Source organism: Anas platyrhynchos, chromosome 1 (assembly GCF_047663525.1).
Source record: "Anas platyrhynchos isolate ZD024472 breed Pekin duck chromosome 1, IASCAAS_PekinDuck_T2T, whole genome shotgun sequence".
Classification (NCBI taxonomy): domain Eukaryota; kingdom Metazoa; phylum Chordata; class Aves; order Anseriformes; family Anatidae; genus Anas; species Anas platyrhynchos.
This window is the reverse complement of record NC_092587.1, coordinates 53,807,516-53,834,369: the sequence shown is the minus strand read 5'-3', so window position 1 is coordinate 53,834,369 and position 26,854 is coordinate 53,807,516. Positions and strand designations below refer to the sequence as shown.

General features: G+C 48.9%; 1 protein-coding gene and 1 long non-coding RNA gene across 4 annotated transcripts in view; both read left to right on the top strand.

Annotated features, from left to right (window-relative positions):
• Window positions 1–391: 391 nt before the first annotated feature.
• Window positions 392–15,646, top strand: LOC140002450 (uncharacterized). The gene is made up of 4 exons (XR_011809067.1): window positions 392–1,320; window positions 2,788–4,006; window positions 4,499–6,331; window positions 15,351–15,646. It is a non-coding gene; the product is annotated as an uncharacterized lncRNA (long non-coding RNA).
• Window positions 15,647–16,419: 773 nt separating this feature from the next.
• CACNA1I (calcium voltage-gated channel subunit alpha1 I) overlaps window positions 16,420–26,854 on the top strand; it is a 142,722-nt gene continuing 132,287 nt past the window's right edge. For all 3 annotated transcript variants that reach the window (XM_072037385.1, XM_072037387.1, XM_038180105.2), the window contains exon 1: window positions 16,420–16,489. The gene's annotated coding sequence lies outside the window, so the exon portion shown is untranslated. The remainder of the gene's footprint in view (window positions 16,490–26,854) is intronic.

Sequence of the window (26,854 nt, the reverse complement as noted above, 5' to 3'; positions counted from 1 at the left end):
CAGAGGAGCTGCCACTTTGGATCAGTTGACCTAATCCGAGATCATCCTTTCTATCGATGCTCCGTCTCAGCGGAAAAGGAGACCATCCATCGCAGTGAGAAATGCACCTGTGCAGCTGTGCGGTGGAAACATCCTCCCCTTGCAGTACGAGGTTTGTTTTTTTTATTTGTGGTGAGATGTTTATCCAGGGGACCCCAGCCGGGTGCTGGTACGGGACTACCTACCGTGTGGGTGCTGAGCTGGGGCATCCCAGGCGTGATGTTGGATTGATCATCTTCTTTCTCTGGGCCTCAGGTTCCTCATCTCTGAGCAGAGAGCTAATTAGATCTGTTTCCCTCATCAAGTGCTTATGTAATGCCTCTCCAGCTGAAAAATGCTGGAGAAGATGCCTTGTTTTGTAGCTCAACAAGAGAAGAGAAAAGCACAACAGCTACCTCTGGACCTAGAAAATTCCTCACCGGTAGCTTCAAGTACATGGGAGAGTGTGTTCCTGTCAACAAGGGGCGCTGAGTGTGTGCCGTGCTTCAGGCAGAGACGCAAACAGATAATGCTGGGAAGAGTCCCTGCAATAGAAAAGGTCCCTTTCAGCTTATGGCCTGCGGTCTGATCTTGTTTTTTTTTTTTTCTTGCCCTGGAGCCTAGGACCAGAATCGCTGGGTGTAAGCAGTTTTCACCTTGGAGGAAGGTGAATCTCAACCCCGTTTTCAACCTCCTTTCTACTCCTGCTTTTGTGCTCTGGGAGGTGGCTGTGCTTGGACCCAGAGCTTCCTGGGCCAGGCTATGTTGTGCAAACCTATCAAGAGGTGGCACCACAAGATTGCCTTTGTTCCTTTTTTTTTTTTTTTTTTAATTCTTTCTCCATTTTCTTTATTCACCCCAGCTGTTCTCTCACTTTTCAGCCCATTGCTGCCATCTGCCACTCAGCTGGCTGTGGGCACTCAGCTGTTTCGCCTCCAAGGCTCTCCTGGATCCAAAGCCATGGTCAGGGACCACGGGTCCAGGTTCAGCTGGGACAAAGCACCCGGGATAAATGCAGAGCATGGCACCAAGCCTGGAAGAGTTAAGAATAAAGAAGGACTGTCTGCTGTCTGAGAGACAGCCTTGCTCTCTTCACTCATTCTCTCTTCAGCCTTTGCCTTCTCCTCTGCTCCCTGGAGGATCTGCTGAAGGGAGGCTGAAGAGAGCTACTTTAGCTCCCTGCCATGGTCCTGCTGGCGTACGAGGTTATGGGGCTGCTGTGCCCAGGCTCCCCGCAGCTGCCCTTTGGATGGTGCTCACCAACCAGCTGGGAAACTGTCTCTCGGGCACTTTGGAGAGGAGGTGAGAAGGTTTTGAGCAAGGGGGCAAACTGGCACCCCATGTATTGTGTGGGACAGCCCCATAGAGACTGGGCCTGAGCCCATGGGATGCTTTGGGGAAGCCCAGAGCCAGATCCCACAAACGGATCCCACAGGCTCACATCCAGAGAAAATTCGCCCCCGGCTTTTGAAGGCAGTGCTCCTCTTCCCAGCAGCAGCTTGGCAAACTGCAGCGGTGAGCTTCCTTTCCTAGGCTGAGCTGTTGGGCTAAATTGAATTCCATCCCTCGGAGACCTCTCCCTCAAACACACACACCCTCATTACGCTTTTCCTCTCTGCTGCTGTTTTTCCTAACACACCACCTTTTCCTGCATGGTCTCTGTCTCCTGTCTAGAAGGCTGTCTGCCACCATGCCTCCAGCTGAACCTTTGGGGGCAGGGATTCCTTTTTCCCTTGTGCTCTTTGTTTCTCTCCTCTGCCAGAGGGATTCATTTATATTTCCCTCCTCACCTCTTTCCAAGCTCTTCTCTTTCACTATCCCCTTCTCCACTTGTCTTGACCCCTTTGGGGTAAGGGGAGGAGAGGAGAAGGGGTGGCACAGCTTGCAGATGTTGCTGATTCACGGTGGCATTCAGTGCAGCCCAAATGGTCCTCCTGTGCTCCACCTTCTCCAGCCTCCCCTCCCCTGCCACATCGTGGTCTGTCTCATGCCCCATCTCCAACGTTACACCTCTTGAGGGGCCTCTTCTCCCACACGTACGATGCTCTGCCTTCATCAAGCGATGGGGGCCATCTTCAGCCTCCGCTGCCTGCAAAGAGATGCTAAGGAACAGCCTCTTGCTGTGGGTACCTTGCTTTATAGGGTGGAGTCTGCAGTAGATGACGGGTTAAAAAAAAGCTCAGCACTGAAGCAATGGGATGAGGGACCTCCAAGAGGGAGCTGACATCCATCCTGGGAGCTGTGTGACCACTGGGATTGGGAGCTGTGGGTCTGATTGCTGGCCCCACGGCTGGCAGGGAGCACCCGGCCAGCTCGGAAATGCTCCGGCAGATCTGTGTGAGGAGCTCTGCTTCAGAGCCACAACACTGAATCACTCCAGAAATCCCCCGCCAGCCTAACCACAGACAGCAGGGAGAGGGGAAGGTGGGGAGACGTGTGGTGCTTCCATTTCCTACAACACAGCAAGCGTAAAGGGGATTAGGAAGGCAATGCTAGGGGAAAGAGGCAGAGATTTAGGAGGAAAGGGAACATTAAGATTGAGAGGGATAATATGCAGATTGAAGCTGCTGGGCTAGAACAGAAGAACTTCTCAGTCTATATATTTAGCTCAGTGAGGTATATAAACAGAAACCTACAGCCAGCTCAGCCACTTCTCCCCCAGCGGAGTGAGTCATCAGCCCTTGGATCTAAAGTTAGGTTCACGTCAGAGCTTACACACACTCTCTCTCTCTCTCTCCCTCATTTTATTTTTCTCTTTCTATTTTGAAGGGTGTGGGAAAAGCTGGGCACCGTCTCCTGGAAGCAGCAAACACAAACCCGCGGCGGCAACAGATGCTGGACCTGCTGCCCCACCTGGGAGCGCCGTGGAAGAGCCTGCTGCTGCCTGGCCGCTCCTCTTCCCTGCCGGGTGTCTGGGGATGGGCTCAGCCCTGGCTGGTTGCTGCCCCTGGGGCTTGGCCATAGGATGCCTCTAAATCCAGGGCTGCAGGCTCAGCTTCCTCTCAGCCACCTGCAGACCTGCTGGGCAGAAGGATGCATCTCCTCACCCTGCAGCCTCTCTGCGTGGGTGATGCTTCCCCTTTCCTGCCCGTTGCCTCGCACCTGGTGCCCTCTCTGGTGCTGTTCACAGTGGATCTCATACTTACTGACCTGCCAGCCAGTGCTGCTGGCCTGGGTGGTGAAAGGGATTTGCTGTTCCACTCAAAAATTGCAGAGGAGACAGAGAGGGACCCTTGGAAGTGCTGTGGATGTGCGTGTAGGACCAACGTGTGCCATGCTCACATCTGTTCTGCTCTGTTCTGTTCTATTCTGCTCCATCCCATCCCCAGGAGCTGACAGAAATCCTGCCTGGTGGAAGGGGTGTAGGGATTAGGGGCTCTGCTCTGGGTTTGTTTCTGTGCAGGAGCACGAGCTGCCCTAGGCTCACTCATTTCGCCACCAAATTTGTGATGGGATGCATGGCATGACTCCATTTCCCAACCCAGCCTCCTTCCCTCTCCCCTCCTTTTGTGCCTACCCCATGTTTTTGTAGATCTGGAGGGTTTGTCTGAGTGGGAGTTCAAGCATTACACCTGATCCTTGTGGTGTGGGTAGACTGGAAAACAAACAGGCATGGTCCTGGGATGTATGCATCAGGGATGACCCGCAGGTTGTCCTTTTATGTTAATGTGCATCCCTGTCCCCCTCTGCGTGTTCCCTGCATCTTCCTTCACAATTTCATTTCTTTTGCCTCTCCTTGCTGCCCTTTCTTCCTCCTCTCTCACCCTCTCCCTCTTTCTCCTGCCCTCCTCCTCATTCTCTTTTTCTCATTTGATATTCATGCATGAATAAATTCAATTGCATTTTTTCCCTGTTCCCCCTGAAGGGGCTTGTTGGTGAATTGCAGGCATCTGAAATCATATAATGCTCAGATTCATCATTTCGGGGACAGAATTGAAGCCCTTCTGCTTCCCAAGAAGAAATCGCAGATGCCTTTTTATGAGGAGAGGTAATGGCAAATATCCTGTGGCTGGTGAGGGGGAAGACAGAAAGCCAAGGGGATTGACCTCTGCAGCCAGGGTGGACTTATAGGGACGAACAGACTAGAAGGTCAGCCAGCCCCTCTGGCATATGTAGGGCTGGGGAAGGCACACACAGGTGTGTGTATTATGGGACTGCAACTGCCTATGTTGCCCATGCCAGGCACCAAAGCATTCAGAGAGTTCATCTCTGCCTCAGCTGACTTTTGGGATGATGAAGCTGGACTCAGCGTCCTACAGCACGCAGTGCGAGACAAGGAGAGCTCCCACCAGCACGAATATTTCTCCTGAATTAAATCTCCCCCCAGGTTGAGGCTGATGCATGGGCTTACTGTACATCCGCAGCCCTTTTCAGAAGCTCTGAGAGGAAAAGCAGTTTTTCAGGCAGGTTGTTAATCAGATAACTTTTGATGCTTGCAACGCTCCCATCATTTACAACTCTGTTCTCTCTTCTCTTTTAGCACTCCTGGTGCACCTTGAGGATCCTCTGAGGGCCGAGTTCATCTTTCAGGAGAGGAAACAAGATTAGACGCTCCATAAAACACAACCCTGTTCTGCTGGAAGTGGGCAGCGGCTGCTGCCTCTGATCCAAAGGCATTTCAGGGCCTTGCGAGGGGCCGTGGCAGGGCCAACCACTGTCTTTGAGGCTCGAGGGACTTTAACCTAGGTGCCAAAAGCAGCCCTGGGCTCTGTGGCTTCTGCTTAAGGCCTGTGGCAAGGCCAAGCCATGCCATGTGGGGATGGCGGGTGGTTTTCACCCTAGATCATGGCTTTACCAGAAGGTGGGCCTGCTCCGTGCCCGTCCCACGGAGAGTTAACATCAGAGGGCCTGTTTCGCAGCCAGATCGAAGTGCCTGCTTTCCCAGCCATTTTTAGGTCAGAAGTGTTAATTACCCTGACCCAGCTCTTCCAGCCGTGAGCACAATGTCTGCGTCAGCTGGCTCAGTCTTCGTCTTGGTGGGGAAGAGCTGGAGAAGGATCTGCGTAGCTGCTCGGCCACGGGATGGGGCTGGTGGGGGGAGACGGGGCTGAAGCACTCCATATAGGCCTCCTATGCTGGGATCCTTGTGGGTTTTGTCCACCTCTCTCGTTTCCCCACAGCAACACAAAACACAGCAGGAAAGTAATTTTCAGTGGGTTGTGCCCACCCCTGAGCTCCCCTAGCAGTTTTGGGAGCGGGGTGGGTGGCTGACTTTGAGGGAGGGGGTTCAGGTTGCTGTGTTAAATCTCCCCAGAGGGTGTTTGCCTGCTCTGTTTGCTTTGTGACCTGGGAGGGACACACACTCTCCAGTGCAGGGCAAGGCAAGCACACCAAAGCCAGTGCCTATCAGGGAAGGGAGGCAGAGAGGGCTGAGGGCAGGGGACAAGAGGCTGTCCCGAGACCCCCCGCACCTGTGTGTGCGGGGAGATTTCTCCCCTTCCCCCGAAATCCCTACTTTGTGCGCCTCTAATTGTAGGTTTCCCCTAAAGACATTTGGTGTCACTGTAAGGACGGCGTTTCTCTCTCCCTCTATGCCCGTACAGTTATTCTCGCTGTGCAGTCGCTCCGCGAGCCGCCGGTGAACATACCATAAGACACAGATAGAGCGAGACAGACAGACAGAAAGCACACACCGGCCCTTCCTCCTCGCATCCCCACCGCCGACCAGCCGAACTTGCCCCCACCCACACCACCAGCGCCTTCCAGCACCCCACCGTCGGTTTGACCCTCGGGGCTTTTCGGGAGGAAGCTTCTGTCACTTCTTAACACCACCCACCTGGAAAACACACACACACACACACAGCCACACGCAGCCCCCCGAGCCCTCCCGCGAAGGAAGAGGTCCTATTTGTGTGGTTTTTTATTTTATTTTTTATTTTATTATTTTTTTTTTTTTGGACAGCGGAGCTTCAGACTCCAGCCTGAGCAGCCACAATTTCTTAACATGTATTCTCCTTTTAAACCATCTCCTTCCTGCACACGCTCAGTACTCGCAGCTCCGGATCTAACACAACTCCCCGGTCCTTGCCTGCAGGTCCTTTGCTCCCCGTCACTCAGCTGATCCTCATCTTTTTCTTTTATTTTCCCCCCCACCCCCCGGGGTGCTGAGGTGTGTGTGTGTGTGTGTGTGTGCCCGTGTGCAAGGAGGGGGGTGGGGGCGGGGGGGCTTTTTATTTTTTTATTTTTTAATTTAATTTTATTATTATTATTTTTTTTTCCCGGTGGGGAATTTTTCAAACCGTCTTCATTAGTGTTTTATTTTGCTTCTCTGACTTGGACACTTCTCCCTTGGAGATTTCTTTTCCATGCAAAGGTAGGTGAGAAGCATGCACACCTGGCTAACCTTATGTCTGTCTTGTTTCGCTCCTTTTTGCTTCCCTTCTCGTAGGGGACCCGCGCCCACCCATGTACCTGCATCACCCCTCTTTGCTTTCCTACCTGTTTCCTCCCCGGCAGAAGTAAAGGCTCGGGGTAGACATGTCTGTAATGTGGACAATTCTGGCTTTCCGGAGAGGAAAGTTATTTCCCTGTGCATGCCCAGCTGTCCGTGTGTGTCCGTGTGCGGTGCCCATGTATGTAAGGCTGCCTCTGTTTACCCAACAAGTAGCAAGAATTGATTTTGGTGTGTGATCTGGGCAGGGGTGGTGGAACGAGCCTGTGGCCAGCGATTCACGTCCACGGACAATTAGAGGAGAGAACGTGTTTGTCACACATTTCCAGCATCTCTTTCTACGTGGCTAAAAATGATACAGAGAGCGTGGATAATCCCAGGAATTTGAAATTGAGCCTTGCTTAGTTTGTGATGTTGTGATGGGGAAGGACAGTGGGAAAGAGGAAGGGTTACAAAACCTCCTCCCTGGAGAGGTAACTGTCGGAGACTTGTATATATATAACTTTTCTTTAAACCATCTCACTGGTTAGGGGCTTCTTGGGTTCGGGATATTTTTTTTGTTGTTTCTTTGCCAAGTGAGAGTTGGGTCCAGGATTTGGGCTTCATAAATTGCCTTTCCTTGGTTTGTTTGTGATGATTATTGCGTTTGAATTGTGTGTGCAACATCCAAAGTGTCTGAGAAGGGACAGGGAATAGGATGTACTTTAATATAGCAAATGCATCATCTTCTGTACATCACTGGAAGCTGTTGGCTGGAGTCGAGGGGGGGGGGGGGGAAGAGAAATGGAAAATTAAAAAAGAAGAGAACCAGAAATAATGTCAGACATCGGTGACTGGCAATTATCTGACATATTTTCTGCCAATACTGTTTTTTGTAACACTCTTGATGGAGACCTTTTGCTTCTTGGTAACAGCAGCTGTGTGAAAAGTACCAGGGGCTTGGAAAAAAAAAAAAAAAGAAAAAAGGAAAAACAACATGCATCATTTCCTTGCAAATTATTACAAAGAAAAATGATAAACATCAAAAAGCAGAACTTGCTCTGCATTTTCTCTCTGCTAATAAGGAGTGTTTTTCTCATTGATCTGGGGGTTGCTAGCGCTTCTGTCTCTCTGTCGCATGGAAGACTGCGATGTTAATTGTCAGTTGTTTCTGCGTGCTGTTGCAGAGCTCTCGGTCTTAAATTTGGGCTGGGGAGTAAGGGTTTGTTACCTTGGGAGAAGGGAGGGGTCTGGAGACCCCCACCCCTTGCTGCTTTCCCTCCAAAGTGTGAACTTCTCTAGCAGCAGAAGGAAACCCGCAGGCTCCTCATCTTCTCAACACCCCACCTGCAAGAAAACTTTGAATTCAGCTCCTCAGGAAGGGAATTGAGGAGTCCCCTTTCTACCCCTTTCCCCCTGACGTTTTAAGGACACCTCCTGAGCATCTCTCACCCACTCCCTCGGCAGGAGGGCAGACACCGGCAGGAGATGGCTCCCCGCTGCCTGCAAGGGCTGGTGCTGCTGGGCTGAGAGCATTTATTGCTCTCTTGCCATTGAAATAACACCATAGCTTCGTGGCACGTGCACCGTGAGGCTCCTAAGAGCAGCAGCAGTACTTGCCTGGCGGTGTGGAGCCACCATCCTCTGCCCCAGGGAAGTGTGTGGGGGTCAGACAGGGCTGGATCTGGCCTCTGCCTTGGGTTCCCTTCCTAGCTGGCAGGGAGCGTGGCCTGGCTGGAGGCTGGCAAAAGCAGCTTCCCTGCAGATCTTGGTCTGCAGATCACCAGGATGCACGCATCTCACCGGCAGGTCTCAGGGTGAGCATCCCAGAGGAGAGGAAGGGAGACGAGGGGAGAGATTTGATCTGCCAGCACCTCGTTGGTTTGCCTCGTGGAGCCTGGATGTGCCATGATGCAAAGCAGGGGTAGTGCCAACTCACACAAAGTCTCCCCTGGCTGCTGCCCTCGGGGGCTCGGGCAGTGGACGCGGCTGGAGCAAGGCCAGCGCCGCTGCAGCCGTCGAGGAGAAGCGCTGCGGGAGGGGGATGCTGATTCACCAGGAGCTCGCTGCTTGCGTGGGTGTTTCTGGATAGGCACAGTGGCCTCCGCTGTGACATGAGGAGTGTGGCTGGGCTGCAAGGGTGCACCCCTGATGCTGGGCGAGCTTTTCTGCATCCCTGTCCTTGTCTCCTCCAAGAGCTGAGCCTTCCCCGCTGGTCCAGCCCCGAGCATCCTAAAAAGTGCTGGCAACACACCTGTGCTCTGAGCTGTGGCCTCTCCTCTCCTCCTGGCTCCTTCCATCCTTTCACCAACCCACTTCACAGCTGGCTGCATTTCTGCTGTCTGATCTGGGCTTGGAGAATATCTGCATCCATGCCCAGTGTGACTTGGTCCTCACCTGCAGTCCTGCGTCACGTTACAGCCCTGTCCCACCCCGCAGGACTTCCCAGACTAAGGGTGGCTCAGGCTGAGCCCTTGCCATCTTTGATTTTGGGAAAATCTTTCAATTCCAGGCTCTGCTGCAAATAAGCCATTTGCTTGGTCAGCTTTTCTTTTTTCTTTTCTTTTTTTTTTTTTTTTTCTGGAGAAAAAATTGTTGAAACCAATTTCTATTCATTTTCCTCACAGGGAACAAGTATCTACAGCTGGAAACTCATGAAATGCACACGCAGTGTTGGCTCTTTCAAAGGGCTGGCCGCTGATTTAAAGTAAATTTGATCTTTTATTAAATCCAAGTCCTAATCCTGCAAATTTAACCGAGCAGGTGAACGGCTGTGCTTGCAGAGAGTGTTACTAAAACTGCTGGGTCCAACCGATGGGCTCAGAAATCAAGTAGCACAGGTGATTCTGCAAGATCAGATAGTTCCCTCTCTTGGCTGTATATTTTTCACATCCGTAAGATGGAAAACACAGGGGGGATTTTACGAGTGTTTAAGTTGTACACAACCCCAGCCTGTTATTGGAAAGCAGAGTGTTTTTTCCCCAGCTATGCAGAGGTGTGTGGTTGTTTGTAATGACCTAATAGAGTCAGCTAATTCAGTTTATTCATCTGTGTCTGAAATGCATACCTTGAAGCTCTTAGAAATCGCATGGTGGCTTGAAAAATGTCTTAGACCAATACCAAATGTATTTAAGCCTTCTAATCATAACTCAGACCACATAAATCAACCCACTAACTTGGTAATAAACTCCTTGCTTTCCTGGTACTCATCAGCCCACCGTATTTGAAGCACTGCGGTGTGCCCTGAAGAGCAATCAGAGCAGTGCCTCAGGGACTAATTGTAATGAGGAGATCTCAGAAAATGCCTCAGTGCTTGCCTGTGATGAGGGGAGCACAGGAGGGAGCTGGTCCCTTGGCCAAGCCAGGCTCTGTCATTAGGGGCTTTGCAGGTCAGAGCCAGCCCGTGGGCGAGCATAGGTGCTGCTGGTGGGAAAAGCTCTCTGGTGTTCTTGGCAGCAGCTGGTGCTGCAGGATCCTGCTCTGCTGTTCCCCGAAGTAAAACTCGATGGGGCATCCTGGGGAGGGCTAGCGAGTGGCATTTCCACCTGAGACCCTTGGAGTCTGGGGTTTTGGCCGCAGAGTGGGACAGGATGGAGAGGAGCTGCCAAGCTGTGTGGTGGGAAGGTGGGGAAGGGGATTTTGCAGCTGTGATGTGGAATCTGAGACTCTCTGTGTGGTGCAATTGTTGGAGGGAAAGGAAGGTGTTTTATTTTGTTTCTATGAAGTGTAAGAGTTTGGCTGTGGCTAGAAAAACAGCCTTGTACAGGGAGCACAGGTGGGCTTAGCCGTGTTAAGCATTTCCCAGGTGTTGTGCCAGGCTCAATGAAACCCCTTGCCACGATGCAGGCTAGGAGCAGACCCTCCTTCAGGCCAGGCTGGCAGGGATGGATGGGGCCCTCTTCATTTTGGTGCAGGGTTTGTCTTTGCTTGTGCGGGGTGTGCAGTGTGTGCTGCCCAGCACCGTCTCTCCTTCCCTCCCAGCATCAGGATTTGGGACAATGGTGAGGTCCTCAATTACCTGTCTTCCTTGGCACTTTTTTTTTTTTTTTTTTTTTTGGTATTCTGTCTCCAGAGTTGCTCTAAGTTGGCAGTGGGGGTGGTAGGAAATTTGGGAAGGGGGAACACTGTGTGTTTATGGACTTTCTAGGACCGAGTTTTCTTGCAAGGCTGCCTGCTATAGAGAGGGATTGAACTTGGACTACAGGGGTCAGGTGTGGCAGTTGCAGTGGTTTCTATTCAAGCAGCCATCTAAGTTATTTTGTCTTTTTTTTTTTTTTTTTTCTTTCCCCTGGTCGCAGCCGGGAGAGAAGAGGACTTTTAAGGCTCATACAAATGAGTAGCAGAGCCAGCAGTGAAATCATGTGGGATGTGCAGAGCCATCATAAGGTCTGCCTACTGACCTGCAACCTAACAGCCCATAGGCCTTTGCAGGAAGGCTGCCAGCATTGTCTCCCCTGTGCTTCCAGATGATTCCCATCTTCATAGCCCCATTCCTCTCCCGTATCCCCTCTCTGTTCACTAGCAGAGGCTGGGGTGTCATCGTACTGCACACAGCTTCAGCATCCTTCCTGTTTTTGTTTCTTGGCAGAGTTTGTTCCAAATGTGCATCTGGGTTTATGCAGAGTATCTCCTTTGGAGGCAGGAGGGGAGATGGTAATTTATAGGGAGGGGAGAGGTATAAGTTATAACTGACTTGATGCTCCCCAAATCCCTTAGCGATGTGTTCCCTATAGATGAGCTCCTACCTCTCCCCATCTGCCTTTCCAACCCAGAGGATGTCCTCTCCAGATGTGAGAGGGTTGGAACAAAGCCTGGTGGTGGGGCAGGGTGGGAGCTCACATCCAACACAGCTCTGTGAGGGGGAGCAGGGGGTCTTGCGGGGTCTCCCTGCAACCTCAAAAAGGTTTGATCCTGGATGTGCAGAAAGGGAAGAGCTTATCTAGCACTGGCCACCGCCTGTGCTTGTACCACCTGCAGCTTCGTGCCCCCATCCCATGTGGGGAACGACCATGGGGCACAAACAATATGTGCACATTTTGCCTCTCCAGCAAGCACGTTGTATTCCAGCTCAAGGGCTGGGGGTGTGAGGACAGCTCTGAGGCCATCACCGCCTGGGGGCCCACAAGGGTTTTTCTTCCTCTTCACCGCCCTATCAGACCCATCTTAGTTGAAATCTTCATTGCTGATGTGGTTTAAGTGAAAGGACATGATGGGAATCCACTCGCATGGAAAGGGCTGGTGTCACAGAGGAGGCATTGCTGCAAGCAGGTTGTAAAGGGAAAAGCTTCCCCATGGATAAGTCTGCTAGAGTGGGGAGTCTTCTCCAAAAGGTCATTTTTGGGTGCCTGTGTATTTGGGATTGTGCTGCTCCCGTGCCTTTTCTTCTTCCATCTCACCAGCAACAACTTGAGTGATCTTTGCAGCATTTCCTTCTTGGCCAAGGGTGCCCACTTTGCCGTGGCACGGACAAAGGCCCGAAGCATGGCCAGGATGGGGCTCTAATGGCCGTGTGAGGCTGTGATCAGCCATGTTGATAAGGGTGGGAGAGCCCAGGAGGTCTGGGCTTGTCCCTCCTGCAGCCGCAGGGCACCATCTGTGGTGCAGGCCGTGGGGGATGTGTTTCAGGCAGTGCACCAGGCCTGCATGATTTGGGCACAGTTTGGAGTGATTTCTGCTGAATTCTGCCACGTCCCTTTGCATGAGAAGGTGCTGTGAAGACAGAGATGTAAAATAAAATAATCTTTCAAACCTTTCCTCTTTCAAATCATGGAGACATCAGAAAGATATCATTGGCCACATGTGGGCTAACTGCTAAAAACTCTCCTTGTTCCTCACCAACACACACACAGACACACCTCCATGCACACACGGGCAGAGGAAAGCGGGGCTCTGCCTCCCATGAACGGGTTGAGAACTGTGCAGACAGCAGACAAACACGAACACAGAGGGAGTTGTGTACAACTAATTACACTGAAACACTGCAGACACTCAGTGTGAAACCCGTAGGCCTAACGCATCCCCACAGCCAGACCCTAGCGTCACAGGTAACACAGCCAGCGCTTGCCCCACAGCAGCAACCAACTATAGGATCACAACCACGTGCAACTGGCCACCCTGAGGCACATCCACCTGCACTCATAAATACACCACGTGCTCAGAGATGTCCTCAAGTGAGGGGCTTGTGGGATGGTCAGAGCCATCCCGAAGGTGAGATATGGAGCATCATAATCCTGTCCGGTCTTTCCAGTACCTTACTTTAGCTGGCGTGAGCCCTGTCCCACAGTGCTTGTTTTACTGTGGATGTACTAAACTTATCTTACCTGGTTTTGATTTGAAATGGGCTGAAATATTGCAGAAGGTTCACCCTGGTTGCTACACAGCATGGGAAGGCCAGTAATTGCAGTCTCAGAGAAAATGTCAGCATTGCGTGAGCTGCAGCTTGGCCAAAACAGCAGAAATGTCTCCCTCCAACCTCCGCCTCTGAGCTGCTGGTGGTGAGGATCATGGATCTGTCTCCAGCAGGAAAACCTCTCTCTTGCCCTTTCTCAGCTGAGACAGGAGGACTGGCTCTGCCTAAAGAGCTTGCGAGTGCCCCACTGCTTGGGTTTTCCCTCTCCCTCTTGTGACCCAGAGTATAAATCCTGCTTAGAGCAGGAAATACACCCTGATCACAGCCTCAGAGCTGGTTTGGAGCAGGATGTAGTCTCGAGAAGGGGCAGCTGTCATTCAAAGGCTGCGTTTAGTGTCAGGACTCCCAAAGGGATTCACCTGGCTCTGCGTCCATAGGACCTCAAATGAGTCACTCTGGGCAGCACAAATTGGAGCAGATAAACTGCGTGTGATGTGGCCACTGCCTGATTTGTGTGTGTGTGCTTGATCTGTGATGATCCGTCAGCCCGTGCCTTTCTCCACCAGCCACCCCTCTTAGACGTGGTCTCGTCTGCTGAGGTGCCTTGGGCAGATCTGCTTCCCAAAATCCCAGCTGCATCTGGCAGTGGTGAGATGGAGAATCAATGTTTGCTTGGAGGTGAAGCAGGGAAATGCTAATGGCGTTGTTTCTCCCATTCCTTTGCTCAGTTGTATTGTTAATTATGAAGCTTTGTACGTTGCATTCTGGAATTGTCATGCTCTCGTCAGCGTGGATGCTCTGAGCGCTGTAATAAGTCATTTCTCCCGGCTGTCCCTGCTAACCTTTCTCCTCTGTGTTGTTAATGGGAAAGAAGCTGGGCTCAACCACAGCATGTTAATAGTTTGCAAGGGAGCTGGCTCAGAGCAGGGGAGCTGGTGGGAAAAGGGAATGGGAAAAGTGGTATGAGGAGCTGCATGGGTGCTCAGAATTAAAATCCTGGTGAAAGCGAAAACAGAGGTGCTGGAGGATGGGAAAGGTGTGTTCCTGCTTTTGTCAGAAGGGTTAAAAAAATACAATCAACATCCCAAAGCCAGTCAGGAGACACTACACGTGTTGCTTTCCAATAGCTGCAGGCCTTTGGGGTAATGAATTCAAAGAGTCTCAGTGCTATCCCCTAAGGGACACTATGTCTGCTTGCTAAACCTCTGCACTTGCTACTCTTTGTTCTGACAAATACCAAGCCTCGAAGAACAAGCAAAGCTTTGGATCAAAGTGCCTGTGGGAAGCAGGGGGCCCAGGGAATAGGGTGGCTTGGAGCGTTTTAACTGGGGATAAAGGAGGAGTGCAGCCCACAGCAGAAAGGTTGGCTGGACCTGAGATGGTCGTGGAGAGCCCTGCAGATCACAGATCCAGCAGGGTGGCCTTGAAAGGGGTCTCAGGCTGAAACATCAGGAGTGCAGTGAGGCAGGGCAGAGCAGCACCAGCAGAGATACACAGAGGTTGCATGATCCTGAAGTGAAGGAGACTGAGCTGAACGTCTGGGAGGAAAACCTATGGCCAGGTTGTGGGAGCAGAGGGTGATGAGGTGGGCTCTGTGCAATGGGTCTCAGTAGGGACACATCCTTTCTGGCTGCTGGTTGGCTCTTTCTGGTTTGCAGTGTGTGTGAGGGCTCTTGTGTTCAAACCTGTGTTTGTAGCATGGGCACTCGAGAAGCTCTGAGCACACTACCAGGGCAAAAGGTAGAAAGCACCCCTCAGGCCACCGTTGTGCAGTTGTTGTGCAAGCACCCCCCGAGAGTGTCACTGTAACACCCCTCCAAAGCCAGACCCTGGAGTTTATTTCATTCCCCTCACTTTGACAGGCCACTTCCACTGTGTTATTTAATGGAAAACATTTGGCTTTGCATTTTCCCAGAATAAGGCTGCTGTTAAGTGCACCCAATCAGCAAAATGATGTTCTTCAGCTCAGGCACGGTGCTCTGCAGCACGCAGATGCCACTGAGTGAGACCTGTTGTTCTGCTCCTCCTGCACCCACCAGCACTCCCTGACCTTCCTAGTTAGCTGAATATCTTTTGCAACCCACCTTCCCATTACCTCTGCTGCTCTGGTGTAGGAGAGCTCCGCAAGCTCCAGTAAAAGGTCCTTTGTGTATAATTCCTGCTTCTACCTTGCATTACAGCTCCCTGTTTAAATGAATACCTGTTCTGTATGGTTTTGACATATTTGCCACTCTTAGTCTAGAGGAGCCTGCTCAAAGCACGTTGTAGTGCAGGGCCAGCCCAATGTCCCCAGGGAAAGGGCATGGCTGGGGCAGCAGGGCTGACGTTGGGGCTGGGAGGATCATCTGAAGGATTTCAAGGGCAGGCTGGTTGTGGTGTGTCATGATGGGTCCACGCCACCCCAGAGTGCAGTGCTCTGTGCTCAGGCTGGCTCCAAAGAGTGGGCACCATCACCTGAGAAGGACCATACCAGGGTATCCGAGAGGTTATGGGGAAGATTTAAATAGTTCTGGAGAGGAGTAGCTAGAAGAGGCTTGGCAGAGAAGCGGACTGGTGTGTGGTGCCCTGGTTCTGTTTTCTCATGTGTTTTTCTCTTTCTCTCCTCCTCTCCAGGGGTTCTTGCTTGTGGCGGGCATGGCAGAGTACATCCCCCAGCCTCCCTCCACCTGGCCCGCGGGCCCTCAGCCCCCCAACGCCTCCACCAGCTGCCCACTGGAGCCTGTAGACCTGGGGGTCTCGGAGCAGCAAACGCCGCCAGAGCAGCCCCCATCCTCCCCAGAGCTGGGCGAGGATGAAGAAGCCACCTCCCCGCCAGATCCCGACGTCCCCTACCCCGACTTGGCCCCGGTTGTCTTCTTCTGCTTGAAGCAGACCACCAGCCCTCGGAACTGGTGCATCAAAATGGTGTGCAACCCATATCCTTTCCAGGCTGCCTCTCCTCCCGTCTCACCTCCCGCTCCCTCCTGCCCTGTCCCTCCCCTCTCCCTGCCCACCTGGGACACCTGCCAGGTAAGCAGTGAAGTTTCCTTCATATGTAATGAATCATTTTGTCCATGGCTTGCATTTAAACAGAACATCGGCTGTTGCAATGTGTGTTCAAAAGAAGCTGCTTATGAAAGAAGGGACTTCAGAGAGAGCTGCTGACAGCCTGGATTGCAGAGGGATGAGTGGGGGAGAAGGAGAAATAGGGAAAAGTGCTGTAAAAAGGCCTTGTCTTCCCCTTCCCCACACACAGAGACAGAGAGAGGAGCTGCTGGCTCAGGAGCTTGTGGGCAGGTCACCATGAACAGACAAGGTGTCCCCCTCCTCTGGGCATACACGGTTAGTAAGAGTTGAGCTTGTTCTTTGCAAGGAACCACCACTCCTCAACCTTGCAAGGTACTATGGTGACCAATTGTGTTTCCCACAAGCAGACATCACTGTCCTGGAGAGGTCTCATCATGATTTCTGGCCATAAATGAAGTGGAGGACATATTAATAAGCGTGGTGGTGAGCCTCATACATCCTTTGGGATGTGATTACATCCTTTCCATGCAAGGGAGGCCGCTAATCACACACACATGTCCCCATTCAATCTCGGTGCCTTGGCTGCAAGGGAGCCCTGCAAACGATAGGCACCTACACAGCTAATTAGTACCAAGGTCACTAGGTAGTAACGATATAAAAAGCAGGCGGAGGGCAATTGTTGCTCTTTGGATTGTGGGACCCTTCAAAGTGGGAGGAAGTGGAGGAGATGATGAATCATCAGAGAGGTTGGTCTGAAATTTTACATAAACCTTTTTCTGGCCAGAAATCTCATGTGGTGGTGTTTTTCTTTTTTCCCCCCTGGAAATTTCTTAGCTCCAAGTTAGGTGGCTGTTATACATAAAGATGGTTTTTGGTTTTGATGTATCAATTGCTAGGTTAAATCTGAGTGTCTGGTCACACAACAAAGACTTGCAAAATATTGTTAAGAGACTTCTCAGGATGAGAAGCTAAACCCCGAGTGAAGTCTGGAGGTGCAGTTAGCAGATGACCTTAGATGGCTGATGAATCTGGAGATTTGTTTGAACTTCAAACGCAGTGAAAGGTTTGGGTTTCAGATCTGAACTCTTGTCTTAAATTTCAGAAGCTCTTAAAAAGGTTTTACAGTCTCAAGCACAGGTTATGACAGAATTTGTTGGAGATTTAGGGTTTCTACTTTCCTTTCTACTGGTTGCTCCTTAAAATTTTTAAACTTTGTACTGAATTATGCATTACTTTTCAATTACTGTGTGGCTGTGCTAGCTCTGTGTCCTGGGAATCCTGTCCCAGCGTGTGGTGGGCTCAGAGTAAAGCATGAAAGATTACTGTCCGTGAAAAGACTGCACTCAGAAGATGATAGAAAAGTAGTAGGCCACGTTTGGGATGATGATTTATTTGCTTTTGAGGAACAAGGCTGTTGGGGAAGAAAAGCATCCATGTTTCTGGCTAAAAATAAATCAATCTAAACAATCCCTGCAGTTTGGTACATAATTTGGAGTTTGTTTTTAATATCCTAGAGTTGTGTTACTCAAGGAGCTTAGCACAGTATGCTTATCTTAGCGTTTAAGGGTACATGCGTGGTGCTTGACTTTGAAAAGGACTGTTTCATAGCAGATGCTACAGAGGGGAGGAACAAGCCTTGCTTGGTCACCTGTTGATGACTTTCCACCTGGCCATGTGTGACACAGGTGTGAAGGGTTGTGGTGGCGCTGCTGGAAGCCTCTTGGAAGGATTGCTTCATGAATTTTCGCCCAGGGTTGCTGGGTGAATTTAGGAGATTATTTGTAAGGCAGAGACTGAGTGGAGAGGATTCTGCTCCTCTGTTTTTTTTTTTCCCCTCTTATAGAGGACTGTAAGAGGAATGGATCATGTACGAAGTAGTTCCCATATTTATCTTTTTTTAAAGAGGGAGTGTTTCTGCAACCTCAAGTTTTCTTGCAAGTAAATATATGCTCTCGGCATCACAATTTTATTGACAACATTGTATAAAACATACAGTTCCGTGATCTGGCTGCAAATCACTCCTCATGGTCTTATCCCCATGAGGAAACGAGCCCCTTTGTAAGGGATGCTTCTATGAAAGTCAAATACCTTCAAAGAATTTCTGCCAAGAATGCCTGCTTTTTTCCTATTGTGAAGTTTTCCACCCCTGTTACGTTGGGCTATTAACTCCATGAGACTCTTGTGCCAGGCAGAGGCAGGCTGACTCACCATGGCAGAGCAACACCTGACCTTTCCTGAAAACTCAGCAGAAAAGGGGGGACATTAATTAAAAGCCTGTTAATCTTCTCATTGGCTTTCTACTAGGGCAGAGCTTCATGATCATTATGTTTGGAAATACTGTCAATGAGACTTAAAATGGAAGCTCTGATCATTAAGGGCTATGTAGTAATTTTTGTAAGCACGAGGTCATTAACCACCAAATTTCAATTTAGGTAATTGCATTCCACCTATTTAAATCCCCCTCCCCTGAAGATAATTTTTTCTTCCATGAGCAGTCCTGCAATTTTGTTATGTGCTATTAAACAACTGCCATACTCCTTTGCTGCAGTGCAGTAAGAGGAAGGGGGAAAAAAACAAACTTGTGTCAGTGCTTTAAAGTCACTTCTGGTTGTGTATTAGTGTATAATGTGATGCTTTTGGAGAAAAAAAAAAATCTTAATTTCATTTTATGATACGGAATTTGTTCCATGTGAAATTGGTGATGTTCGCCCCCCATAGAGTATTTACTGGGCTTTTAGGTGATTACACGTTTCTGGGATGGTTTTATGTGCAGTGTGAAAGAATGTTTGAATTGCCCTAGTTTACTGAAAAACAGACTTTTTTTTTTTTTCCAAAAAATCCTGATTAACCTTGTTAGATGCAGGTAACTGCTGTGTAATCAGCTGGGCGTGTGATGTGATGCTCACCTGGAGCTGGCCTGGTTCATGGCAAATGTGCTGATCTTGGAGGGACGCTAGGCTTGCTGCAGCATGCTGAAAATCCAGCCTGGTCACAGAACAGTTTATTTGGGTTGATCTCTATTTTCTGTTTTGATGAACAGAAACAAGACTGGCTGCTCTGAATTGCAGATTGCGGGGCTGTTGCAGCCGAAATGTTAACAGTCAATATTTGAAATATGGCTTGGAGAGAGCAGCTGCAAGAATTTTTTTCCTTATGTAAAACCTAAACTCCACGTCAAATAGGATTTCAAGCTGAGGTTGAAGGGGAAATAGGGTGAAAAGTGTGAAATGTGTTTCCAAAACAACTGTGTAGCATTCATCTTATGAATTTATAAAATGTTTGAAACTAAATAAAGGCCATGCCACATGGTGCTTTACAAATGGATCCTGATGCGCTTTGCAAATTATGAGAAGATGATGGGAGAGATGCTTGGAAATCTGCGTCTCTGCTTGACTTCTTGGGGGTTCCAGCGAGACTTCATGCTTCACCCATCATAGGGTCAGAAGTGATAGATTCGGTTTGTCCTTTGAGTCTTTCATTAAAAAACTCTTTCCAGGAGGCCTAGACCTCCCTTTGCGGTCATATCTATAATATTGACATGACAGCAAGAGCAAGAATGAAGTATGCCATTAAAAAAAATCAATGCTAAAACTGTAGCAGTAACGAGAGAGCAGCTTGCTGCTCAGTCATTTTCTTGCTTTTTGTTGTATACCAGTCCCCTTCCCTCATTTGTAAAGTACGTTGGTCTTCTGGGTTTCTGTTCTGCTCTCATGCAGAAAAATGTTGCTTTCAGCTGATTTCCATGGTCTAGGAGCAGGAGGTCAGGCCTCCAGTTATGCAACAGATGATGTCCACGCTTAATGTTTAGTACTGCTGCCTGTTTTATAGGATCAAAGCAGGGTGACTCCTCAGAGCTGGTAGGACTGCTTATGTGTACTGAGGGGCTGTCCCATAGCTCACTAACGATTCTCCGAGAAGGGGCTTTGTTATCTTATGCGGCTCTAAATCTGTTAATAAGCTTCTGGGGCTACCTTTATTATAAACTGTCAGCCTGAGCTACATGCTTGGTGAAACAGTGAACCAGCCTTGGGCACGTTGATGGGAGAGCTGGGGGAAACCCACAGGTTCAACCCCTGGTGCTGCAGGCGTTACGCCCGCACGAGCAAACGGAGTGCAAAATGGTTGCAGGTTGCGATAGCGGTGGCTCCTGCTGGTGCTGCCCTGCGTGAACTGAGCAGAAAATCAAATGCCAGAGGAGCGAAGGGAATGATGTGTGCGTGGGTCAGTAATTGGTACTTCTCCTGGAGATGTTAAGGAGGTGCTGTGGTGCATGGGGACACCGCTGCTGCAGCCAGTGCCTTTCAGGCTGAGGGGCTGACAAATCTTTTGCTTATTAATAAGCTTATGGTGCATAGGTGTGTTATGTTACAGTTGGAGCAATTTGTTCTGTGAAGGAAGGGAAATTTCATCTGCAGTTTCTGTAGTGTGTTGTACCTGTGTTTTTCTTTTTTTTTTTTTTTTTTGCCATAAGCTGTTGCCTAGTGTGCTGTTAAACCCTGCCTGCAATCTTTATAACAAATGGATGGAGGTAACTAATAAGCAAACACCTGCTGCAAATTTATTGCCACTCTTGTAAGAGTTGATGTCTGACTTAAGGCTTGAGCTCCTGTAATCCTCTGATTAGGTTTACTTCTCTTGTTACATGTTTGCTTCTATTTATATATGTGTATATAGATGCTTAATTTTCAATTTTACATGGTTATATGTATACAATTTATATAGCTAAAATATTATATACTTAATTTTTAATTATACATATACACAAACAAACAAGAAAGATTCCTACCTCTCTAGTAGGTGGAGGAAAGCCTGAAAATGTGACCAGAAGGTATAACAATGCATCAAAATTTGAGTGTCTTATGAATTTTAAGCAGGATTCATCATTCTTGAGGACCTAGGGATCATGGCTTTCCATTCTTGGGGTCAGCAGTATCAGCTTTTATATGCATAGCTGGAAGGCACTGAAATGTGTATGTTATTCCTGCTACTCCATTTTAAAGACAGATGCCTCCTGTCTCTCTTTGCAAATCTAGCTCATGAGGCAGGTGAAGAGCCTGGCACGTATTTGAGGTCTTGGATAGCTTTGCATTGTTCCAGGTAATCAGGAAGATGCTGCTCTGCCCTCAGGCATGGATTGATTTCTGTTGATTACATTTCTCTGTAGACCTTCCTCTAGCCAACAGATAAATCTGTATACCTGAGAACCAACAAGTGCAAGATGCTTTTTTTTTTTTTTTTTTTTTGTGAGGTGTTGTGAAACCTCTCTGCACACCACAATGTGCTAAATCCATTTTACAGTTGCTCCTATTGCATGGGAAAGTGACCTGATCAGAGCTCTCCAGAGAACGTGGTTTTGGTGGCATCCGTGTTCCCCTGGGCATGCACTGAAGGCTTTCCAAGCTTTAAAAGAGTGTTTCTGGATAGTGGACAGAGCACTTGCTGACTAGCACCCTGGGCTGCCTTCAGGGTTGTTGCACTTGTTCTTCCCAGGTGCTTTGAATGAGAGGCAAAAGGGAATGTTGAGAGCAGGTTTAGGTTGGGAGATAGTATTTTGTTATGGAAACACCAAAATATGGTCCCTCTCTTTTGATGGTGGTGAGATGCATTGTCTGCCTGGACTCTGGGTTGGAAAACCATACTCTAAATTCTGGGCTTTCTCCTGGATACAAACACTCATGCACAGTTGCAGTAGGCAAAAGCAAGAGGCAGGGGGAGTGTTATAGTGCTCAGGACCCATAGGGTATTTGGGAAGGAAGCTGCCTCTGCAAAGCTAGTGACAAGGGAACATCATTAGTGTGGGTCGTTTGATGTGCAAGTTTGCAATGGGAAGTTTAGAGTGATCATTTGCACAGCCAAATGTGGTGTAAATTGAATTTAAACTCCTGCGCTGTCATTAGTAGCACACAAGGGATGGATATGCTTGCAGGGGATTTGAATGCTTGCAGTCCGTAAGAAATTGGCTGGGCTGCATGCGTGTGAGATGTACGAAATTCCAGGCAAGTGGGCAGATGTAAAAGGCTGAGGTCTAAATTTGGCTGGCTTGCAAGCTGGCCATGTATGTCTGAGCACAAATGCTGAGACAGGATATCTCGCTGCCTCCCGTCCCTTCAGCTGATTCTCTGGAGGTTGTTACAGTGAGAAGTCAAAGACCACAGATTGGAAGTGAAACCGAACAGCACAAACTAAACCAGGACTCTGCCTGCCCGAAGCTCTAATGGCCATAGGGTCTGGCAATCAGAAGCAAGGCTGGAAGAAATTGTTAGTGCAGATCTATGTCTTCATGCAAAGCTCTGAGCCTTTTGTCTGTGACTGGAGGACAGATGCTGATTGTTGGAGGAAGGGCAGGCTGAAATATCGAGGTGGCTGGTTTGGGAGAGGGGTCATTTTTGCTCTGTGCGTGTCCTACTGCCCTGTTTCCCCAGTAAATGCCAGGAGCAATAAAAGACCTGCTAATACTTCATGGCCACATGCTTCAGAGGAGTGGGGCTAGGAATCTTACTGCACATTTTTTATTTTTTTTTTTACAAGGTATGTCTGAAGTCCCTGAACTTCTGGTCAATGTACACAAACAGAGCATGGAAGCAGGCAGAGAGGAGAGGATGGCAATCTGCTCATCTGTCATAAATCAGTGTTCTACTGCACCTAGTGAAAACAGAGCGATTTACACCAGCCCTTGCTCTTCGGATTAGCTTGGGAAGACTGGTCTTGTGTTGCACAGTGCTACCAAGTGCAGACAGTGTGGTTGGTGCCAGCCGGAGGGGTGTGTGGTGGCCTCGGCCCAGAGGAGAGGGATGATGCCCTCTGAGCACAGGGATGGTAGCAGCACCCGCTGCTGGGGACCTCCCCTTTCCTCTGCAGAGCGTGCTGCTGAAACGGAGTGCTGAAAGCCCTTCTGGAGCATATTGTGTTTATTCACTGGAATAGATTTTGCCTTGGAGAGGAGAACCATTAGCTCTCTGAAAAATGGTCAGTTTGCCTTTTCCAGCCTTCACAAACGCTGCAGCAGGGCATGTGAGGGAGCTGGATGGGGCTCTTGGTGTGATACAAAGGGCAGTAAAAACACTCATTTTGAGTTAAGGCCTATAAAATACTCTGACCAGGCCTCTAATTGCATGTTCTGTCATAACAATGAGAATTAAATAATACAATTAACCACTAACAAATTGACCAGCTGCCTACTTGAGGACTCAATGCTCTTCCCACCACAGAGAGGAAGGGCTTGCGGCCAGTTGAATTTGTGTAATCTGAGCGTAATACTTGATCAGAGCTGCTTCAGGTGAGAAGTGGCGAGGAGTTGCATCTCCTCTGCAGCAAATGGCCTGCAGCTGGGTGGTTAAGAGGAAAAAACTTGGCCTGTTTCAGGCCTGGAGGGAACACAAGCAGAGAATCTGCCAAGCTGTCAACTGCTAAGCTGGGAAGATCTTTATGGTCCTGGAGAGAAGCTGTCTTTGGAAGATGCAAGTGTAGGACTTCCAGCTGCAGGCCTGCAGCCTGGTGGAAGATGGACCAGGCTCAGGCTTGCCTCCATTTCTGTCCTGCACTTGCTTTGCATTTTTTTTTGGTGCAACTGAGGCTGTCCCTTTCCCAAATCCCTTGCATCTCTCTGTGCCACCACCTCTCCTGTGCTTCACTCTGCCTGCCACAGGGAAGGGACAAAGGAAATCTTGTCTGAAGCCTCTCTGAAATGGAGCTTGCAGCCCTCTTGTTGGGCATCATGAAGGGGCTTGAGAAGATCCCAAAAGTTGTTAAAAGAGACAGATTTCTTTGGTGGGTTGTGGTTGCTGCTGCTCTGGATGGAGATGGAGAGATGCTTGTCCCAGCCTTCCTGGTCTCCATCTCTCTCCCTGCCTGCTGTCAGAGTGGGTCAGGACAGGGAAGAGGCTCCCTTGGGCAGGACGGGGGATGCAGAGCTGTGATGTGGGTGACCATCTGCCTGTCCCCTGAGACAACGCTGCCATTTACACTTAGGTGCTGTAGCTCATCAAGGAGGCAAGATAAATCTGTCCTGGCTCTTGATACAAAGCCATACTCTTTGCTTATCTTTTCTTCCTTTATTTTTCTCTCCCCCGGTCTCCCCTCGTCATCGCCTACTGTGCCGGAGTCTATAAAAGCTTGCTACTGTTGCTCCCCCTCCTCGAGTGTGACTCGGAGCTGCTGCGTCCCCGCAACTCCCCCGGCAGCCCCTCCTGTCACTAGCCACCCTGTCTCTCCCCTCTCCTTTCTCCATCTGTAGCAGTCTGTCATTTTTCCCCTCTCCTTTTTTTCCTTCCCTGGCTGTCATTCTTGGCTCTCGCTGCTAGCAGCCTGTCTCCATTGATCGCTGATGCCCTCAGATTGGCTCTCCAACCAGCACCCTACAGAAAGGTGGGGATTGATAAGCAGCCACCCAGGCTTGGTGGATGTGCTGTGGTGGGATTGATGGCTCCTCACCCTCCTCGTCCTCACGGGGTTCTTCCATCCCCAATTAGACAATCTTATTTCCAGCCTGGCTCAGCACCTGTTTTCCTCTGCCCTCAAACCTGTGAGTGGCATCTCTGACATCTCCATCGCATGCTCGTGACCCCCAAACCTTTGTGGGAGCTGTTTCTTCTTAACTTTAATAACTTGGTGTTGTTTACCACTGCCTCCCCAGAGCAGCATAAATGCTGAAATACCACAAGGGCTTCCAGATTGCTTGTAGCTTGAAGTAACTTGGATATCTTGAGGCAGAGTGAACCAAATGCACCTCTTGTGGGATTTCATTTCTTAGTCACGGATGAAAAGGGCTAACATCAGTACAAATTCATCCAAGAGAAAGCTGCTGAATCCAGTGCTTGTAATGCTAGCTATGAGATTTGCCTCAACAGGGAAGGAATGGAAAGAAAACACATGGTAAAATATTAACCTTCCTATTGAAATGGGCAGCTCGTAACAAACAGCATCTGCTCTGTTTTGTGGCATGGAAGAGGCAGGAGTTCAATACCTGGGGGTGGAGAAATACTTTATTCCGTGCAGAGGCTGATAGTCTCTGAAGTCAGACATCCAAAAATCTCTGCTTGCCTTCCAAGCCCTGCTTATCATTTGGGAGCACACTAAAACACCACGAAGATGTACTTAGCAAATCTGCACACCACATCATTCACGCACCCTGAGAGGATGCTCCGTATGTTTACCTGTACCTTGGATCTTGCTTCTCAGCCCAAACCTCAGCACTCAAGTGCAGCATCAAGTCCCCATAAGGATACGAGGTCCTTATTTTCTATCAAATGTGCTAGAGATCATCTACCAGCCAGATAGCAGGCGTTGTTATTAATAATTAAGCAGAACCATATTCGAACAAACTATACTTTGTGATTTGTTATCATCTTTGTCATTGTTTCTGTTCAAGTATTTATCGTCTTGTGATGTAACTTTTGCTGTGAGTGTCCTGGTTTTATGGGTGAACCTGGCAGGCCCTGCTCTGCGCGCGTGTGAGATTCAGGCCAGGCCTTGAAAGTGTTTGTCATAAGTGAATTATATTAAAAAAGACACGCTCAGAGAAGTGCAACAGTAATAATATATTGCCTTTGTGGTACTGCCTGATGTTCAGTGCCGCTGGCCAACTGTGATATTTCTTAATGAAGGATGTTATTTTTTTCCTCACGGCAATTTTTTTTTGCTTGCTTTTTTCTTTCCCTGTGGCTCCTTTGATTCATATCCTTGATGTTGCAGGATCCTTCCCCGCTTTGGAGTTTTCTGCCTTTTTTTTTTCCCCCCCATATGTGTAACTTACTTCTTAGCAGCCTCTATGCTGGCAGCTGTTGTTGTCTTATCTGGAACCCTCTCTGGAAATAGGATTTTAGTGACTGGAGGGGCCCTAGATGGTAATCCACTCTCTTACACAGGAAAACCCTCCAGAGGCAGAAGTCTCCTTGCTGTTTCCTTGTAGCATTTTGTTTTCCCCCCGCTACTTCTTCTTTAGTTTCTCTTACAGGTTGACCCTGTTGTCTTCCCCTGCATGGGTGACCTGATAATGCATGTTCCTCTGCACCCAGAAAGGATGTTTGTTCTAAAGTTGCTCAATTCTTCACTCTGCTTATCGCTTAATGAACTTATAATTTGAGGCTGCAGAGAGAGGGATGGGATGGAGGCATCATGTGTAGGGTTGGTGGGGCCAGTCTGCTCCTGGGATGTGTTCCTTGCCCCAGAGCCTGCATGCTTTGCCGTCCTGCTTCTGTTTTTTTTTTTTTGTTTGTTTGTTTCCTGCTGTCAGCAAACTTCTAAATATTGCATCACTGTCTTCACTGAATGCCATCCCTCCCCGTGGATATCCTGTGCAAAAAACATGTCAACGTGCAATGAAAGATTGTGGTGGAAAGGGAGAGAACTGAGGTGCCATATTTATCCTTAATTCTGATTTCATTTCTTGGATTGAGTTGCAATAAAAGTCTCTCCTGAGCATGTTTAAAGCTTTTTTTTTTTTTTTCCAATGGCAGCTGCTAATTTATCTCAGGATGGATTATTGCTGGATGATCAAGAGGTCTCAGAGGCTATCCTGCTGCCTGGTATGAAAGCAGTGTTTCAGAGTACCCAGCAATGAGTGCTAGTCGAAAACCAACCCAACCCAAAACTTCTCATGAATCCTGCATGAACAAAGCAATGCTTGTTTTGGCAACTGCTGAAATTCAATTTTGATTTCAATCATAAAAAAAAAAAAGTAGCCACATCTATTATGGAAATTTCAGCCCTAAGTGTCATTCAGGTGAAACTCTAAGCAAATGAGTGAGTACTGGAAGGGAGAAGAGCGTAGGGTGGGATTAATTAAAATTAGTGTTATCAGCGTAGCTGCATACAGCCTTCTGCCATGTAGTTCAGCTCTAACTGAAGCCTTGTGTTCCCCCTACAATACAATGATTAGCTATTAAAGTAGGTACTTAAAACACATCCAACTTCTTCCAGAGAACCATGACCCAGGATTTTCTCTAAGCACGGAATTAATTGCATCGCTCCACAGTGCGTTTGGGGTGCTGTTATTTCTTTAACATGCGTCTCTAGCATATTGTGGTATGTCACACATGCTTTAAATATCCAATAGCTTTTTAACTTTTAAAAATCTATTTCACACTTAGCGGCATGCCTGTAATGCATTTTTC